The sequence below is a fragment of the Phyllobates terribilis genome, unplaced genomic scaffold (genome assembly GCF_046119375.1).
Source record: "Phyllobates terribilis strain yellow unplaced genomic scaffold, ASM4611937v1 Scaffold_2__4_contigs__length_985480577, whole genome shotgun sequence".
Classification (NCBI taxonomy): domain Eukaryota; kingdom Metazoa; phylum Chordata; class Amphibia; order Anura; family Dendrobatidae; genus Phyllobates; species Phyllobates terribilis.
In genome coordinates this window covers 835,979,678-835,997,032 of record NW_027362762.1, presented here as the reverse complement: position 1 = coordinate 835,997,032, position 17,355 = coordinate 835,979,678, and the positions used below count along the sequence as shown (strand labels likewise).

The window sequence follows — 17,355 nt, the reverse complement described above, 5'->3', positions numbered from 1 at the left end:
TTCTGTGTTGCGCTGGTGACGGCGGGATGCCAGGGGATCATATCAGAGGTAAGTCTGAAAACTTTTTTTTTTTAAATAAAATGAATTAAAAGGGTGTGGGGGGACCAATGAAAATGAATTGAGGGTGGAGGACAGCAAATGATGATGTATTGATGGTGGGGGTTGGGTACAGCAATTGATGATGAATTTAGGGTGGTGGACAGCAAATGATGATGTATTGGTGGTGGGGGATGGGAGACAGCAATTCATGATGAATTGAGGGTGGGGGACAGCAAATGATGATGCATTGATGGTGGGAGATGGGGGACAGCAATTGATGATGAATTGAGAGTGGGAGACAAGGGACAGCAAATAATGACGTATTGAGGGTGGGGGATGGGGACAGCAAATAATGATGTATTGAGGTGGGGGAGCACAAATAATGATGAATATAGAGTGGGGGACAGCTAATGATGAATTTACGGTGGGGGACAGCAAATGATGTATTGAAGGCGGAGGGTGGGGAGAGTAAATGACCAATTGAAGGTGAGGGATGGGGAACAGTAAATGATGACTTGAGTGTGGGGGGTGGGGGAGAGCAAATAATGATGAATTGAAGTTGGGAGAAGTAAATGATGTATTGAGACTGTGGGATAGGGACAGTAAATGATGATGAATTGAGGGTGGGAGAGAGCAAATAATGATGAATTGAGGGTGGAGGGTGGAGAGAGCAAATGATGATGAATTAGGGGTGGGAGAAGCAAATAATGATTAATTTAGGGTGAGGGAGAGCAAATGATTCTGTATTGAGGGTGGGGGAGAGCAAATGATGATAAATTAAGGGTGGGGGTTGGGGGACAGCAAATTATGATGAATTCGCGATGGGAGCAGCAAATAATGATAAACTGAGGGTGGAGGAGAGCAAATGATGCTGTATTGAGGGTGAGGGAGACCAAATGATGATGGTTGGGGTGGGGGAGAGCAGTTGATAATGAATAGAGGGTGGGCGTGGGAGAGAGCGAGGACATAACATAATGAATTGGGGCAGAGGGGGGCATGTAAATATAATGAATTGCGGGAGTTACAGTGTGGGGGTCGTTGAGGATGCAAGAGTGTGACTGGTATTGAATTGGGAAAAGAATACAGGTGCTAATTAATTTATATATTTATTGGGTGGGGAAAGTAGCTATTTATAGTTAGTGGGGACACAGTGGTGGATTACAATTTATATTTTGAATGGTGGCTTGCATAATAACTAATTATATATTAATGGTGGGTTCACATCTGTATTCAGTTGTAGTATAAAAATTGGGGAAAAATGGGGAATGTGCTCTGGAAGCGGTGCTTTAGATAACTGTGTTATTTTCTGCAGAGACGAGTCCTAGCTAGAAGAAGTGATGGCGGTCTGTGCTGGATGAAGAGAAGCAAAGATGACAACTAGAGATGTCACTGGTGAGTCAGTATATTACCTGTACACTTACACTATTACACTACAGGTGCTTCTCGCAAAATTAGAATATCATCAAAAAGTTAATTTATTTCAGTTCTTCAAAACAAAAAGTGAAACTCATATATTATATAGATTCATTACAAACAGGGTGATCTATTTCAAGTGTTAATTTCTGTTAATGTTGATGATTATGGCTTACAGCCAATTAAAACACAAAAGTCATTATCTCAGTAAATTAGAATAATTAACAAAAAACACCAACACCTGCAAAGGCTTCCTAAGAATTTAAAAAGGTCCCTTAGTCTGTTTCAGTAGGCCCCACAATCATGGGGAAGACTGCTGACTTGACAGATATCCAGAAGGCAATCATTGACACACTCCACAAGGAGGGTAAGCCACAAAAGGTCATTGCTAAAGAAGCTGGTTGTTCATAGAGTGCTGTATTCAAGCATATTAATGGAAAGTTGAGTGGAAGGAAAAAGTGTGGTAGAAAAAGGTGTACAATCAACCGGGATAACCGCAGCCTTGAAAGGATTGTTGAGAAAAGGCCATTCAAAAATTTGGGGAAGATTCACAAGGAGTGGACTGCTGCTGGAGTCATTGCTTCAAGAGCCACCACACACAGACGTATCCAGGACATGGGCTACAAGTGTCACATTCCTTGTGTCAAGCCACTCATGGCCAATAGACAATGCCAGAAGCATCTTACCTGGACTGATGAAAGTAAATTTTGCATTTCATTTGGAAATCAAGGTCCCAGAGTCTGGAGGAAGAGTAGAGAGGCCACAATCCAAGCTGCTTGAGGTCTAGTGTGAAGTTTCCACAATCAGTGATGGTTTGGGGAGCCATGTCATCTGCTGGTGTAGGTCCACTGTGTTTTATCAAGACCAAATTCAGCGCAGCCGTCTACCAGGAAATTTTAGAGCACTTCATGCTTCCCTCTGCCGACAAGCTTTTTGGAGATGGAAATTTCATTCTCCAGCAGGACTTGGCATCTGTCCACACTGTCAAAAGTACCAATACCTGGTTTAAAAACAACAGTATCACTGTGCTTGATTGGCCAGCAAACTCGCCTGACCTTAACCCCATAGAGCAGTGTTCCCCAACCGCATTGGTGCAGTAAAAGGAACCCGACCAAGTTTAGAGTGCATTTACTGAACATACATTTCAGTAGGCCAACATTTCGGATTTTAAAATAATTTTTCAAGCTGGTGTTATAAAGTATTCTAATTTAAAGAGATAATGACTTTTGTGTTTTCATAATCATTAACATTAACAGAAATAAACACTTGAAATAGATCACTCTGTTTGTAATGACTCTATATGAATTTCACTTTTTGTATTGAAGAACTGAAATAAATTAACTTTTTGATGATATTCTAATTTTGTGAGAAGCACCTGTATATAGCATATACAGAGCTCCTCTGTGTAATGTCACTGGTGATCACTCTATTTCCTGTACACTATACATTATAAACAGAGCTCATGTGTATAATGTCACTGTTGATTTCTGTATTACCTGTACACTGACACTATATACAGAGCTCCTGTGTATAATGTCACTGGTAAGTCCCTGTATTACCTGTACACATACACTATATGCAGAGCTCCTGTGTATAATGTCACTGGTGAGTCCCTGTATTACCTGTACACTTATAATATACACTGTATACTACGTACAGAGCTCCTGTTTACAATGGTACTATTAGTATTGTGTTTTTTTATTAATTATCAGTATCGCACTATTTGGTCACTATGTGGTGGTATTGTGTGCTCTGGTCATGGTGTGGTGGTATTTATTCCTCGCATGTGGTATTATTTGGTCACTATGTGATGATAATATGTGGTCCTGTCATCTTGTGGTGGTATTTAAAGTAGATAAAATTTATACAGTGGTGGCCAAAAGTATTGGCACCCCAGCAATTCTGTCAGATAATACTCAGTTTCTTCCTGAAAATGATTGCAATCACAAATTCTTTGATATTATTATCTTCATTTAATTTGTCTTCAATGAAAAAACACAAAAAAAATTGTCCTAAAGCCAAATTGGATATAATTCCACACCAAACCTAAAAAAGGGGGTAGACAAAAGTATTGGCACTGTTTGAAAAATCATGTGATGCTTCTCTAATTCGTGTAATTAACAGCACCTGTAACTTACCTGTGGCACCTAACAGGTGTTGGCAATAACTAAATCACACTTGCAGCCAGTTAACATGGATTAAAGTTGACTCAACCTCTGTCCTGTGTCCTTGTGTGTACCACATTGAGCATGGAGAAAAGAAAGAAGACCAAAGAACTGTCTGAGGACTTGAGAAACCAAATTGTGAGGAAGCATGAGCAATCTCAAGGCTACAAGTCCATCTCCAAAGACCTGAATGTTCCTGTGTCTTCCGTGCACAGTGTCATCAAGAAGTTTAAAGCCCATGGCACTGTGGCTAACCTCCCTAGATGTGGACGGAAAAGAAAAATTGACGAGAGATTTCAACACAAGATTGTGCGGATGGTGGATAAAGAACCTCGACTAACATCCAAACAAGTTCAAGCTGCCCTGCAGTCCGAGGGTACAACAGTGTCAACCCGTACTATCCGTCGGCATCTAAATGAAAAGGGACTGTATGGTAGGATAACCAGGAAGACCCCACTTCTTACCCCGAGACATAAAAAAGCCAAGCTGGAGATTGCCAAAACTTACCTGAGAAAGCCTAAAACGTTTTGGAACAATGTTCTCTGGTCAGATGAGACAAAAGTAGAGCTTTTTGGGAAAAAGCATCAACATAGAGTGTACAGGAAAAAAAAAGAGGCATTCAAAGAAAAGAACACGGTCCCTACCGTCAAACATGGCGGATGTTCCCTGATGTTTTGGGGTTGCTTTGCTGCCTCTGGCACTGGACTGCTTGACCGTGTGCATGGCATTATGAAGTCTGAAGACTACCAACAAATTTTGCAGCATAATATAGGGCCCAGTGTGAGAAAGCTGGGTCTCCCTCAGAGGTCATGGGTCTTCCAGCCGGACAATGACCCAAAACACACTTCCAAAAGCACTATAAAATGGTTTGAGAGAAAGCACTGGAGACTTCTAAGGTGGCCAGCAATGAGTCCAGACCTGAATCCCATAGAACACCTGTGGAGAGATCTCAAAATGGCAGTTTGGAGAAGGCACCCTTCAAATATCAGGGAACTGGAGCAGTTTGCCAAAGAAGAATGGTCTACAATTCCAGCAGAGCATTGTAAGAAACTCATTGATGGTTACCGGGAGCGGTTGTTCGCAGTTATTTTGGCTAAAGGTTGTGCAACCAAGTATTAGGCTGAGGGTGCCAATACTTTTGTCTGGCCCATTTTTGGAGTTTTGTGTGAAATTATCAATGATTTGATTTTTGCTTCATTCTCTTTTGTGTTTTTTCCTTGCAAGCTAATTAAATGAAGATAATAATACCAAAGAATTTGTGATTGCAATAATTTTCAGGAAGAAACTGAGTATTATCTGACAGAATTGCAGGGGTGCCAATACTTTTGGCCACCACTGTATATTTTATTAATGAGTTCTATTTCTCACTCTTTGTTATATGGGAGTTTCTCTTTTGGCTGATTAAGTGACAGTAGAGTAGGGCCCTGCCAAAAGAGTCTACCTTGTCGTGGAGGAAGCCTAAAAAATGTTTTGACCCAACAAAAGCTGATGGCTATGTGTGTGATATGGTGTTTGATGGGAACTTTTGATTGGTGAGGAGTTTTTCTAAGAGTGGGCAGTGAGACTGTGGAAGGTTTGAGGTGTGAAGGCGGAGCTAGGGTGGAGCAGAGTCTCGAGGGGGCCCGAAAATTTTGTCAGTATGGGGCCCTGAAATTCCTGGTGGCAGCCCTGCCTAAGACTAAAGGTATGAAATGATCAGTTACACTCTTGTTACTCACAATTCACCACAACCTCTTCTGGCTGTCATCTCCCTTGTCGTGTGCTATATCACAGACACACAGGACAAATAATAAGAGGTGCTTCATGAATGACATATTCTTTCATTCCACCCATCAGAAGAGGTTCTTCTAATATCCTAAGCAAGCGGCTGCAGTTTGACTGAGATTTATCTGACAGCCTTCAGTTCTTCAGATAAAATATTGTGTACTTTAAAGTTTACTTTCCTTGGAGATCTTCTATGAAGGCTACATCTTCCTGTGTGCTGTATACATGCTAATTTCTGTCCACCAGCTCATGTTACCTCAGAGATGAGCACAAATAGGTGTCCGTCGGCATACAAATTGCTCTTCTCTTTCCTAAGCTTTTACTCTCATTGAGGATTCTTAAACTGTAGCTAAAAATGAAAGCGCCATCGAAGAACAAGCTGCACATTCAGATAAGGTAACACCGGAATGTGTGGCCTAATGTTGGCGGATGGCCTTCATTCTAAAATCTGATCTTGGTCAATCCAATAAGTGTAATTATATGCAACAATGGATTTTCAGTTTCACCAGCTTTAGGACATACAATATATAGTGAAAGCTACATATGTGACATAATTACACAGTATGGGTGAAAAAAATTACATATCAATCAAGTTCAACCAGAGGAAGGACGTGGCCGACAGAACGTGAGGGAAATCTTTTAACTTTGTTTTGAATAAGAGAAGGCAAATAAAACGAATAACGCATGACGAAATCTGTCCAAAAATGGAATAAAACTCCTTCCTGATACCAAATAATAATCAGACTGGATCAACGATAAAAAAATGTTCTAAATTTATGTGTTAATTTTATTTTCTTGCAGTAAATTATCTGAACCTTTATTGATGTGCTCAGCCGACTTTTCTTTATGGCAAAGAAGACTTGTGGCCGTTGGAGATCAAAACTTTTTTTTTCTAGCTGAAGATGAAGCTTTGCAATGACTTATGTTAAGCAATATTTCTTCAAATTTTTATAAGGGCCATTTATATAATACAAATTAATCCCATGCCCCCTTAACCCCTTCCCAACATGGCCAATTTTCATTTTTGCATTTTTTTTTCACTCCCCTTCTTCCAAGGGCCGTAACTTTTTTTTTTAACCATATAGACATACGAGGGCTTGTTTTTGCAGAATGACTTGTACTTTCAAATTACACCATTCATTTTACTACATAGTGTACTAGAAACCGGAAAAAAATGTGGTGAAAAGTGTGGTGAAATTGCAGAAAGAAAACCCTTCTGACATTGTTTTTTGGGAATTGTTTTTAGAGCATACATCGTATATTAAATATGACATGCCATTATAATTGTCCAGGTCAGTATGATTACAACAAAACTAAACTTGTCTGTTTTATCATTAGTTTAGTGTTAAAAGAAATGGTTGTTTTTTTTTGTTTTTTTTTAAATCCCCATTTTTTTTCAATTGCGTCATCATTTCCCAAGACCCGTAACTGTTTTTTTTTTGTTCGATGGAGCACTGTGAGGGCTTATATTTTGCAGGGTAAACTGACGTTTTATTGATAGCATTTTAGGATAGATATGACATTTCTGATCACATCTTATTGCATTCTTTTGTGGCGTTGTGATGACAAAAAATCCACAATTTTCTTGCTTTTAATTTTTTTCTCTTTGCGAAATTTACCGATCAGGTACATTAATTTTATATTTTGATAGATAGGACTCTTATAGACATGGTGATACCTCATGCGTGTATTTTTTTTATATATATATATATATATATCTTTATTTTTGCTGGGGAAAAAGTGGGGTGATTTAAATTTAGATTTTTTTTACTTTTTAATGTATTTGTTAGTCTACTTAGCGACTTGAACCTGTGATTGTCTGATTGTTTGTACTATACACAGCAATATATCAGTATTGCTCCATATGGTAAAAATCACAGTCTCCTTTGAAACCCAGCCACTGTCTGTGTTTCAATGGAGCTCCATGATGGCAGGCAGGGAGGTCTTGAACATTCCCCCGACTTAGCAACCCATCACGGACCAGCTGATTGGCGCATAGAATGACACGTCCCCATGCTGGCTTGTTATTTTTGCTGCTCTCAGTGATTGAAAGTGCCATTTAACATATCAATAGCCGTAAGTAGAGCTCTGCTGTTAGGCCACGTTCACACGTTCAGTATTTGGTCAGTATTTTACATCAGTATTTGTAATCCAAAACCAGGAGTGGGTAAAAAATGCAGAAGTGGTGACGTGTTTCTATTATAACTTTCCTCTGATTGTTCCACTCCTAGTTTTGGCGAACATGGCTTCAGAGACAGATTCTGACTATGTCAAACAAATATCAGTAAGTGCACCTTCCCTTGAGATAGCAGTATGCGAAACGAGTGTCGGGCTCATCTAATCCTCCCTCACCTATGGGTAAGCAAGACATTGGTTATTGTATAGCATGTCACATTAGACTTATTTCATTCCATCATCTTTATTACTTTACATTGTTTTTGTTTATTTGTCATTGTGTATAAACTGGAATTGACCTACATAGTGTTTTCTGGTGCTGTTTGGTACATGTTTTTGCCCTTGATCAAGATGTTGTCCAATTTATCTCCTCCTTAGACCTATGTGCTTTACTGTATTGGTGATAAATTTTTATCCTTTTATTAATAAAGAGTGACTTTTTTATTCTACATTCTTGCTTGGTGGTACTTGTTTACTCCATTTTTTTTGTTAGTTCATCAGTAAGGCATGGGGCAGGCTCACAGCGTCCCCTTTACATGTACCAGAGTGCTCTCTTATTACTATTTATGGATTTTTTTGGGTTGGCATGATCAGGTTTTCAGCCTCAAAAATTAAAACTAGAACATTTCCATTCACTCACAGCATGAACCGATCTTGAAAAATGTTGAGGAATTAATTCAGACGACATGGAGACATTTTTATTATACGGTGATTATGTTGCAGTTACATAAAATTGGGAAAAGTTTTTATAGTTGGTAAAATGAATTTTAATTTTTTACTGTAACTTTTTTACATCATTACCCAACAGCTGCTTAAGAAATTCCCTGTATACTCCATCAAGGTTCAGCGACTTTGGAGTTCAACTTTAATAATCAAATGACTTGCTTGCTACATTTCGATTAGAGGATTTTATGACATTACTGAAGTTCTAAAACTGGTGTAACTAACATGATTGATGGAACAAGACACAGGTCTAAAGCAGAAAATGAGCTTCTGTATCATACTGCAGTAAACACATCAAGTCTAATGACATCTGTTCTGGGAATCATTGAAGAAAAGAACCAAATTAAAAGTGCAGATTACCATAAAACGTCTCCTGATTTCATTTTCATATACATCAATATATGCTATTAATGGTATTTGGAGACTATTTAGCTTTTGTGATGCCATACATTACAGTAAGCATTAGTAGTTCATGGTCAAAAGGAGGCAAAAGTCTAGAGATCCCTCATCCCAACATGCGAAAAAAATTCATAAAGAAAAAATTACATATAGTTTCCACAATGGTCAAGATTCAGTCACTGCTAAAGAGAAGGGATCAGGCAGGACTTTCCCTTACATATATGCTCCGTGTATGTCTTCTCTGTGGATCTATCTCCTTGCCACCAATAGTACGCATATAGTAATAGTAATGGTTGATACTACATGGTGAGTAATGTCCTTCACATCATTACTGGTTGGCCATGCCAGACAAACTACTACAGGGTGACTTTACATCTATCAGCATTTCAGATAAAAATAAATCCTTCATCAGACTTAGTAGAGAATTCCCTTAAACAGTGCTTATCATCTATTTAAAGCATATATGTCAAACTCTGGCCCGTGGGCCAAATCTGGCCCGCAGGGTGATTATATTTAGCCCATGACATCAGAACCACCACCCCTATGTGGGGCCCATTATTCTGTATGGATGACTATATGGGGCCCATAATACTACATGAAGGAGTATGTGAGGCCGATTATTCTGTATGGAGGACTATGTCAGGTCCATTATTCTGTATGGAGAACTATGTCAGGCCCATTATTCTGTATAATGGTTGGCCCGCGATTATGTACAAGTTTATCTTTTGGCCCTCTGTGGGTTTGACATCCCTGATTTAAAGGATAAATTATAAATATTTTATAGTAAGAGGTCCTGCTGCTGAGACCCCCACTGACTATAAGAATGGGAGTCCCTAAGTTCCCTGTGTGGAAGGAGTGGAAGTAAGCATGTGCAACCACTGCTCCTATGGACAGTGAATGCAGCAGTGTTTGCACATGCTCACTACTGCTGCATTCACACAGGAGACTTTGTAACTCCCAATCTCATGATTGGTGGGGGTCCCAGTAGTCTTACTCTTGGATAGGTATTATATGTAGTTTATTGACCAGCTGTTTCTCTCTTCACCCTTGTACATTGTAGTTTGTTTGGATGATTGGTCAGCCCACAGGCATTACTTGAAGTTTTGGAGCCATTATGCCAAACCTGTGAGAAGCCATGAAAGACTTTTAGGCCCCCTCAGCAGGTGGCAATTTCTCTCTATGCACCCTTTAAAACAGTGGTTTCTTAGGCCACTGCCCCACTATCTAGTATTCGGTCAGTATTTTTTCTCAGGAGTGGGAGCCAAAACCAGCAGTGGGTGATAAATGCAGAAGATACAGGTGCTTCTCACAAAATTAGAATATCATCAAAAAGTTAATCTATTTCAGTTCTTCAATACAAAAAGTGAAACTCATATATTATATAAAGTCATTACAAACAGAGTGATCTATTTCAAGTGTTTATTTCTGTTAATGTTGATGATTATGGATTACAGCCAATGAAAACACAAAAGTCATTATCTCAGTAAGTTAGATTAATTAACAAAAAACACCTGCAAAGGCTTTCTGCGAGTTTAAAAAGGCCCCTTAGTCTGTTCCACAATCATGCGGAAGACTGCTGATTTGACAGATGTCCAGAAGACAGACTCCACAAAGAGGGTAAGCCACAAAAGGTCATTGCTAAAGAAGCTGGCTGTTCACAGAGTGCTGTATCCAAGCATATTAATGGAAAGTTGAGTGGAAGGAAAAAATGTGGTAGAAAAAGGTGCACAAGCAACCGGGATAACCGCAGCCTTGTGTAATGCAGCGCCTTGCTGCATTGCTAAAATACCAGGCAATGTGAACTGAGGTCTAAGATGGTAGACATGCAAGAAATAGGAGCATGTTCACACTAGCAAAAAAGAAACAAAACCTACAAAAGACAAAAGACAAAAATATATCTCATACCCTACCATCATTATATATAAATGTAAAGCAAAGTTGCATAATAAATATAGGGTACTTAGTGAACTATTTTTGATCAAAAAAAGTATACAAGCCGTCCCACCAGCGGCAAGGTGACCCTAAATTGGGACGGTACCTATACTGCCTATATTAAAAACCTTACTGTATATCAAAGTTGAAGTAATGCATATAAAAGGGTAGAAAAATAGGACCGGGTCCCAACTCCAGACCACCCAGGCCCGTGGTAAGCTACATATATACCAGTCAGCTCAACAAAGGGGATGCCACACCCTTAAATTGCACAGAATGCAAACAAGACAAAAAACCAGGCAATGTGAACTGAGGTCTAAGATGGTAGACATGCAAGAAATAGGAGCATGTTCACACTAGCAAAAAAGAAACAAAACCTACAAAAGACAAAAGACAAAAATATATCTCATACCCTACCATCATTATATATAAATGTAAAGCAAAGTTGCATAATAAATATAAGGTACTTAGTGATCTATTTTTGATCAAAAAAAAAAAAAAAAAAAATAGTTCACTAAGTACCCTATATTTATTATGCAACTTTGCTTTACATTTATATATAATGATGGTAGGGTATGAGATATATTTTTGTCTTTTGTCTTTTGTAGGTTTTGTTTCTTTTTTGCTAGTGTGAACATGCTCCTATTTCTTGCATGTCTACCATCTTAGACCTCAGTTCACATTGCCTGGTTTTTTGTCTTGTTTGCATTCTGTGCAATTTAAGGGTGTTGCATCCCCTTTGTTGAGCTGACTGGTATATATGTAGCTTACCACGGGCCTGGGTGGTCTGGAGTTGGGACCCGGTCCTATTTGTCTACCCTTTTATATGCATTACTTCAACTTTGATATACAGTAAGGTTTTTAATATAGGCAGTATAGGTACCGTCCCAATTTAGGGTCACCTTGCCGCTGGTGGGACGGCTTGTATACTTTTTTTTATCAAAAATAGTTCACTAAGTACCCTATATTTATTATGCAACTTTGCTTTACATTTATATATAATGATGGTAGGGTATGAGATATATTTTTGTCTTTTGTCTTTTGTAGGTTTTGTTTCTTTTTTGCTAGTGTGAACATGCTCCTATTTCTTGCATGTCTACCATCTTAGACCTCAGTTCACATTGCCTGGTTTTTTGTCTTGTTTGCATTCTGTGCAATTTAAGGGTGTGGCATCCCCTTTGTTGAGCTGACTGGTATATATGTAGCTTACCACGGGCCTGGGTGGTCTGGAGTTGGGACCCGGTCCTATTTGTCTACCCTTTTATATGCATTACTTCAACTTTGATATACAGTAAGGTTTTTAATATAGGCAGTATAGGTACCGTCCCAATTTAGGGTCACCTTGCCGCTGGTGGGACGGCTTGTATACTTTTTTTTTGATCAAAAATAGTTCACTAAGTACCCTATATTTATTATGCAACTTTGCTTTACATTTATATATAATGATGGTAGGGTATGAGATATATTTTTGTCTTTTGTCTTTTGTAGGTTTTGTTTCTTTTTTGCTAGTGTGAACATGCTCCTATTTCTTGCATGTCTACCATCTTAGACCTCAGTTCACATTGCCTGGTTTTTTGTCTTGTTTGCATTCTGTGCAATTTAAGGGTGTGGCATCCCCTTTGTTGAGCTGACTGGTATATATGTAGCTTACCACGGGCCTGGGTGGTCTGGAGTTGGGACCCGGTCCTATTTGTCTACCCTTTTATATGCATTACTTCAACTTTGATATACAGTAAGGTTTTTAATATAGGCAGTATAGGTACCGTCCCAATTTAGGGTCACCTTGCCGCTGGTGGGACGGCTTGTATACTTTTTTTGATCAAAAATAGTTCACTAAGTACCCTATATTTATTATGCAACTTTGCTTTACATTTATATATAATGATGGTAGGGTATGAGATATATTTTTGTCTTTTGTCTTTTGTAGGTTTTGTTTCTTTTTTGCTAGTGTGAACATGCTCCTATTTCTTGCATGTCTACCATCTTAGACCTCAGTTCACATTGCCTGGTTTTTTGTCTTGTTTGCATTCTGTGCAATTTAAGGGTGTTGCATCCCCTTTGTTGAGCTGACTGGTATATATGTAGCTTACCACGGGCCTGGGTGGTCTGGAGTTGGGACCCGGTCCTATTTGTCTACCCTTTTATATGCATTACTTCAACTTTGATATACAGTAAGGTTTTTAATATAGGCAGTATAGGTACCGTCCCAATTTAGGGTCACCTTGCCGCTGGTGGGACGGCTTGTATACTTTTTTTTATCAAAAATAGTTCACTAAGTACCCTATATTTATTATGCAACTTTGCTTTACATTTATATATAATGATGGTAGGGTATGAGATATATTTTTGTCTTTTGTCTTTTGTAGGTTTTGTTTCTTTTTTGCTAGTGTGAACATGCTCCTATTTCTTGCATGTCTACCATCTTAGACCTCAGTTCACATTGCCTGGTTTTTTGTCTTGTTTGCATTCTGTGCAATTTAAGGGTGTGGCATCCCCTTTGTTGAGCTGACTGGTATATATGTAGCTTACCACGGGCCTGGGTGGTCTGGAGTTGGGACCCGGTCCTATTTGTCTACCCTTTTATATGCATTACTTCAACTTTGATATACAGTAAGGTTTTTAATATAGGCAGTATAGGTACCGTCCCAATTTAGGGTCACCTTGCCGCTGGTGGGACGGCTTGTATACTTTTTTTTTGATCAAAAATAGTTCACTAAGTACCCTATATTTATTATGCAACTTTGCTTTACATTTATATATAATGATGGTAGGGTATGAGATATATTTTTGTCTTTTGTCTTTTGTAGGTTTTGTTTCTTTTTTGCTAGTGTGAACATGCTCCTATTTCTTGCATGTCTACCATCTTAGACCTCAGTTCACATTGCCTGGTTTTTTGTCTTGTTTGCATTCTGTGCAATTTAAGGGTGTGGCATCCCCTTTGTTGAGCTGACTGGTATATATGTAGCTTACCACGGGCCTGGGTGGTCTGGAGTTGGGACCCGGTCCTATTTGTCTACCCTTTTATATGCATTACTTCAACTTTGATATACAGTAAGGTTTTTAATATAGGCAGTATAGGTACCGTCCCAATTTAGGGTCACCTTGCCGCTGGTGGGACGGCTTGTATACTTTTTTTGATCAAAAATAGTTCACTAAGTACCCTATATTTATTATGCAACTTTGCTTTACATTTATATATAATGATGGTAGGGTATGAGATATATTTTTGTCTTTTGTCTTTTGTAGGTTTTGTTTCTTTTTTGCTAGTGTGAACATGCTCCTATTTCTTGCATGTCTACCATCTTAGACCTCAGTTCACATTGCCTGGTTTTTTGTCTTGTTTGCATTCTGTGCAATTTAAGGGTGTGGCATCCCCTTTGTTGAGCTGACTGGTATATATGTAGCTTACCACGGGCCTGGGTGGTCTGGAGTTGGGACCCGGTCCTATTTGTCTACCCTTTTATATGCATTACTTCAACTTTGATATACAGTAAGGTTTTTAATATAGGCAGTATAGGTACCGTCCCAATTTAGGGTCACCTTGCCGCTGGTGGGACGGCTTGTATACTTTTTTTGATCAAAAATAGTTCACTAAGTACCCTATATTTATTATGCAACTTTGCTTTACATTTATATATAATGATGGTAGGGTATGAGATATATTTTTGTCTTTTGTCTTTTGTAGGTTTTGTTTCTTTTTTGCTAGTGTGAACATTCTCCTATTTCTTGCATGTCTACCATCTTAGACCTCAGTTAACATTGCCTGTTTTTTTGTCTTGTTTGCATTCTGTGCAATTTAAGGGTGTGGCATCCCCTTTGTTGAGCTGACTGGTATATATGTAGCTTACCACGGGCCTGGGTGGTCTGGAGTTGGGACCCGGTCCTATTTGTCTACCCTTTTATATGCATTACTTCAACTTTGATATACAGTAAGGTTTTTAATATAGGCAGTATAGGTTCCGTCCCAATTTAGGGTCACCTTGCCGCTGGTGGGACGGCTTGTATACTTTTTTTGATCAAAAATAGTTCACTAAGTACCCTATATTTATTATGCAACTTTGCTTTACATTTATATATAATGATGGTAGGGTATGAGATATATTTTTGTCTTTTGTCTTTTGTAGGTTTTGTTTCTTTTTTGCTAGTGTGAACATGCTCCTATTTCTTGCATGTCTACCATCTTAGACCTCAGTTCACATTGCCTGGTTTTTTGTCTTGTTTGCATTCTGTGCAATTTAAGGGTGTGGCATCCCCTTTGTTGAGCTGACTGGTATATATGTAGCTTACCACGGGCCTGGGTGGTCTGGAGTTGGGACCCGGTCCTATTTGTCTACCCTTTTATATGCATTACTTCAACTTTGATATACAGTAAGGTTTTTAATATAGGCAGTATAGGTACCGTCCCAATTTAGGGTCACCTTGCCGCTGGTGGGACGGCTTGTATACTTTTTTTGATCAAAAATAGTTCACTAAGTACCCTATATTTATTATGCAACTTTGCTTTACATTTATATATAATGATGGTAGGGTATGAGATATATTTTTGTCTTTTGTCTTTTGTAGGTTTTGTTGCATTGCTAAAATTTCCAGGGGGTGTGTTCTAGCTGACCATGTACCTCTCCTCAGGTGACTGATCAAATGACTGTGACATCATCACAGGTCCTATGTGCACAGACTGATATATAAACCCTGGTAGTTTTGAAACAGGTGTGAAAGGCATGAGGCCTGATCCCTGTGTGTGGGACACCATTAGCCTGGAGGGGCTGGAAGAGAGAGGCCTGGAGAGGCCTGGTGAGGCAAGAGGCTAAATCCCTGTGTTTGGGACGCAGTAGCCCTGGAAGGCACGTGGCTTGGAGACCACGACTGGGAAGCCTTAAAGCCACAGCTGTGGCAGAACAGAGCTGAGAGAAGCAGCTAAGACCAGGCAAAGGTAAAAATGGTTCTTTATATGGACATTGATGTTGTACCTTGCTGAAGTCTGTATCTAAAGCCAAGCGGGCATATCTGTCACTGGAAAGGCTTTAGGACATTACATGTGTAACATGCCTGCGAGCCACTGAGATGCACTGTGTTATAAGCAGTTTATGACGTGTAATAAACTGCTGGACTTTAGTTTACTGGAAAAACGTGGCTTGTGTGCTTTAATTGACCCGGTGAAGTGAGTGCCCCCCAACATGATCAATACCGCTACCTTACAATTGGTTACAGAATGTGGGCAACTGCAGCCTGGTTGCTAGGGGTAACGGCACAGGACGACGAACGTGGATGCAAGCTTCTTGCTGCGGCTCGGTGGGGTCACGAAGATTAAAGCATCTGGCTGTAACTTGGCGGGGTTACGAAAATTGTTGTCGCACTCAAACCTGGTTTGCTGTGGCTTGGTGGGGCCACAAAAATTTTTCCGGGAAGAGCGGTGTGAAGTGTCTAGTGTGAACAGCGTACCGCGATGGCTGTGAACGGAGCAGCAAATGAGACTGAAGCTATTGAGCGATTAAAGTGCCGGTTAAAATCGCAGCAGGTATTTGAGAAACGTCTACAGGACATGGTGCAGGAACGGCAGGATCTGTTGGCACCGTATAGAATGGCGGCAGTGGACCATTCTATGAACTCTCCGGGGGCCCCAGTTTTGTCCAGATTGCCCGGGGAGGTGGTAAGAGATGTTGTGAACTGAGTCCTAAGACTGTTGCGGTTTTTTTTGTTAAAGTACCCCCTTTAGGTGTGGTTGTCCAAAAGTGGCGGAGTCTAAAAAGGGGGCAGATTTTCAAAAGAGCGTGGAGTATAGAAAACCAAAATTTGTTACTGATGGTGGGTTGGTACGGCCTAAAAATGACAATTTGACCGTTGATAACGGGGTAGCTCCACAAGAAGGGGTTGACGTCAAGGTGGGAGGTGACTTGCTGGTCCACGACACCATGGGAAGTGACACAGACCCCACAACTGACGGTGACGCTAAGAAAGTAGAAAAAGTGTTCAGTCAGGAGGGGCTAGACGAGGGGAGAAAGTCCCCCTCTCGTCGTTGACGTCGTAAGGGCCACAAAAAGGTTGCTCCTGTAGTCTTCGCTGAAAGTGAAAATAAAGAAAATGTATTGCTGTGTGCCTTTGTTCCAAGTGTAGATCCTCCTTTAGAGGCAGAAGAGGAGGAGACGTTGCCAGTAGCAACCTCCCGTACAGTACTGAGACAGAAGGATCAGGATCTGACAGCCCTAAAAGAGGAGGTGGCCAGTCATGACCAAGAGCTGGAGCCTATCAGGCAGCAGTGTCAGAGTGATGGGCAGCAAAAACTGGAGGAAAGCAGTGAGGAAATCAACAAATGGAAGGAGATGTTCCAGAAAATTTATGAGGACCTCCGCAGAACCCAAGAGGAGGTTATTCGGTTACAGTTTGACAAAGCAATGTCTCAAGATGAGCTCTGTCAGATGAAAGATCATTTCTCCCTGGTACAGTTAGACCTGATGCAGGAGAAGCAAATGCTGGATGAGGGTCTACTCCAGAGGGATAGGGAGCTATCTGCCTTAAAAGGGGTGCTGCAGGATGAAGTTTCTGGACGTGATCAAGACCTAGAACGACTGCGCGAACAGTTCAACCGGGAGCTGTGTGAATCCAAGAAGGAGCATGGTGAACTAATGAGGGAGCTGCAGAAATTCTAGGACCAAGTAAAGCCTCTAATGCAGGAGAAGGAGCGGCTGGTGGACTCTCTTTACCAGCGAGACCGGGAGCTATCCACCCTGAAAGAGGCAGAAATGAGGCA

The 17,355-nt window shown here is 40.1% G+C and overlaps 1 protein-coding gene across 6 annotated transcripts in view; it reads right to left on the bottom strand.

Annotated features, from left to right (window-relative positions):
- Positions 1–17,355, bottom strand: part of RAP1GAP2 (RAP1 GTPase activating protein 2) — a 1,112,678-nt gene that overhangs the window by 533,351 nt on the left and 561,972 nt on the right. The gene's annotated exons all lie outside the window — the stretch shown is intronic.